Genomic DNA, 4021 nt, shown 5'->3' on the forward strand with positions numbered 1-4021 from the left:
TTTCAACTTTCTTAATGATTGACCTTGAACTTCGAGTACTTTGTTTGTGTTTACTAGAATTATGACTAGATTTCAAAACAATTGTATTTTTTAAATAATTTTTGTCATTTAAAGATCTTTTCAAATAATTGTTTTCATCCCTTGAAATTTTGTTGAGTTGATTAACCTTTTGTAATTATTTTTCCAACAAATTTACTTTGTCACAACTTCTAGTATACACAAATTATACCGCTTTGTACTCATCTAGCATATCTTCATAATTAGAAGGATAGAATACATGTACCTCATTGCTTTGAACGCTTGAACTTTCGCCTTCTTCTTCTTGGTAGCAAGATTCAACCTCATTTTCACTACGAGCATCTGGACTTGGAGAGTATCTTAAACTCATGAGACAAAAGTCTTTATCTTCATCTCCATCTCCATCTTGATCATTTAACCAATTTCCACCAAGACATTCTAGTCTTGTTACCTTTTCCTCAAACTCATTCTTCATCAAGCAACTAGAGGCTTTTTCAACTTGAGGACATAGTGTAACCCAACATTCCTTTTCACTTTCACATGAAAGCATTCTAACCCTTTATTCACTAGGACGAACTCTATGAAGTAGTGATATAGCATTAAATTGCTTTAGCACTTTGTTCACTACTTCATCATTTTGGAACGTTGATTTCACCATGTTTGAAGATTCTTGAGAAACAAGATTTCCTACCTTGATAATTCTCTACATGTCATAATCCTTTGATTTGACATAGATATCGAATCTTATCTTCCACACATAGACATCCTCTCTATCAAAGATTGGTGCTTCATTAGCCAATCTTTCAAGTTATGCCATAGTTTAGTTGATCTCAAGAACGTTTATTTCGGGTTTTTGCACAAAATGATTTTGACTCAATCAAAAACGTTTCTAGAGCAAATTTACGAGCAACCGATCTGATACCAATTGTAAGTAACTAGGGGGTGAATAGTTACTTAATACGATTTTTAAAACTTTTTCGATGATCAACAAGATTTGAACAATCCTTGATCATTTTAATCAACTCAAACTAATGTGTGGTGTGTTTATGTTTGTAATAATGCGGAATGTAAAGTAAAGAATATAAACACAAGGATTTATAGTGGTTCGGGTGTATGTTAACTAATCCTCCTTAATCCACTCCCCGATTCACTAATCGGGAGTTTTACTTCACTAAGCACCTTTCTCCAAATCCGGTGGAGATCCAATTTACAAGCCTTGTACTTCTCCTTAGACAACAAACCTAATCTTTCTATCCCTTTGAAAGATTACCTCCAACTTAGATCAACTTGTCTTCACCTTGTACAAGTATTAATCTCCAATGAGATTAATCAACTCTCTAGTTCCCTTTAAGGAAGATGATAGCTAATCTAGCATACGCTTCTAATTACAAAGTACAAAGACTCACCCTTTTCTAGTGATGACAATCTTAAGACAATTATAAGGATTATTACAACACTATGTAAATTACAAAGATAGTAATTTGAAAGTAAGTTTACAAAACCCCTTTTATAATCTATAAGATTATAGAACTTCTCTTGCTAATTACAAACATATGTATAAATGTTATGTTCTTGTGATTCTCTGACGATTTTAAGTTGTAGCATGCAAGAGGTCCAAGTCTTTAAAGTTCTCCAAGGCTTGCATAAACAAAGTAGCCGTTGCTGCGGCTTGGACCACGGTCAACCATGGGTCGACCGCACGCAGTCCAGTACAAAACTTCTATTCGTTGTATAGCCATTTGAATTAGTTTTGAACATTAATATTTGGACTCTTTACTTCATTTAACACCTGCAAAAGATACCCAACATCTTATACGAGTACTATATGCATTAAATGTCCATTTACCTTGGATGTATTACCTTGATAGTGACTAGTCATGCTCAAAGTGGAAAGTCTAACATTCTTGGATACAAGTCATGATAATCATTTGTGGCAATCTCAATTTTTTCATAATCTTTTGTTTTGTAATTAACACATTTGCTAAATCCCTATTTGAAATGTCCCGTTCTTATTGATTAAAAACGTTCCATATTAATTGATTTCGTTGCGAGGTTTTGACCTCTATATGAGACGTTTTTCAAAGACTGCATTCATTTTAAAACAAACCATAACCTTTATTTCATCAATAAAGGTTTAAAAAGCTTTACGTAGATTATCAAATAATGATAATCTAAAATATCCTGTTTACACACGACCATTACATAATGGTTTACAATACAAATATGTTACAACAAAATAAGTTTCTTGAATGCAGTTTTTACACAATATCATACAAGCATGGACTCCAAATCTCGTCCTTATTTAAGTATGCGATAGCGGAAGCTCTTAATAATCACCTGAGAATAAACATGCTTAAAACGTCAACAAAAATGTTGGTGAGTTATAGGTTTAACCTATATATATCAAATCATAATAATAGACCACAAGATTTCATATTTCAATACACATCCCATACATAGAGATAAAAATCATTCATATGGTGAACACCTGGTAACCGACATTAACAAGATGCATAAATAAGAATATCCCCATCATTCCGGGACACCCTTCGGATATGATATAAATTTCGAAGTACTAAAGCATCCGGTACTTTGGATGGGGTTTGTTAGGCCCAATAGATCTATCTTTAGGATTCGCGTCAATTAGGGTGTCTGTTCCCTAATTCTTAGATTACCAGACTTAATAAAAAGGGGCATATTCGATTTCGATAATTCAACCATAGAATGCAGTTTCACGTACTTGTGTCTATTTTGTAAATCATTTATAAAACCTGCATGTATTCTCATCCCAAAAATATTAGATTTTAAAAGTGGGACTATAACTCACTTTCACAATTTTTACTTCGTCGGGAAGTAAGACTTGGCCACTGGTTGATTCACGAACCTATAACAATATATACATATATATCAAAGTATGTTCAAAATATATTTACAACACTTTTAATATATTTTGATGTTTTAAGTTTATTAAGTCAGCTGTCCTCGTTAGTAACCTACAACTAGTTGTCCACAGTTAGATGTACAGAAATAAATCGATAAATATTATCTTGAATCAATCCACGACCCAGTGTATACGTATCTCAGTATTGATCACAACTCAAACTATATATATTTTGGAATCAACCTCAACCCTGTATAGCTAACTCCAACATTCACATATAGAGTGTCTATGATTGTTCCGAAATATATATAGATGTGTCGACATGATAGGTCGAAAAATTGTATACGTGTCTATGGTATCTCAAGATTACATAATATACAATACAAGTTGATTAAGTTATGGTTGGAATAGATTTGTTACCAATTTTCACGTAGCTAAAATGAGAAAAATTATCCAATCTTGTTTTACCCATAACTTCTTCATTTTAAATTCGTTTTGAGTGAATCAAATTGCTATGGTTTCATATTGAACTATATTTTATGAATCTAAACAGAAAAAGTATAGGTTTATAGTCGGAAAAATAAGTTACAAGTCGTTTTTGTAAAGGTAGTCATTTCAGTCGAAAGAGCGACGTCTAGATGACCATTTTAGAAAACATACTTCCACTTTGAGTTTAACCATAATTTTTGGATATAGTTTCATGTTCATAATAAAAATCATTTTCTCAGAATAACAACTTTTAAATCAAAGTTTATCATAGTTTTTAATTAACTAGCCCAAAACAGCCCGCGGTGTTACTACGACGGCGTAAATCCGGTTTTACGGTGTTTTTCGTGTTTCCAGGTTTTAAATCATTAAGTTAGCATATCATATAGATATAGAACATGTGTTTAGTTGATTTTAAAAGTCAAGTTAGAAGGATTAACTTTTGTTTGCGAACAAGTTTAGAATTAACTAAACTATGTTCTAGTGATTACAAGTTTAAACCTTCGAATAAGATAGCTTTATATGTATGAATCGAATGATGTTATGAACATCATTACTACCTTAAGTTCCTTGGATAAACCTACTGGAAAAGAGAAAAATGGATCTAGCTTCAACGGATCCTTGGATGGCTTGAAG

The sequence above is a fragment of the Rutidosis leptorrhynchoides genome, chromosome 4 (assembly GCF_046630445.1).
Source record: "Rutidosis leptorrhynchoides isolate AG116_Rl617_1_P2 chromosome 4, CSIRO_AGI_Rlap_v1, whole genome shotgun sequence".
NCBI classification, from domain to species: Eukaryota; Viridiplantae; Streptophyta; class Magnoliopsida; order Asterales; family Asteraceae; genus Rutidosis; species Rutidosis leptorrhynchoides.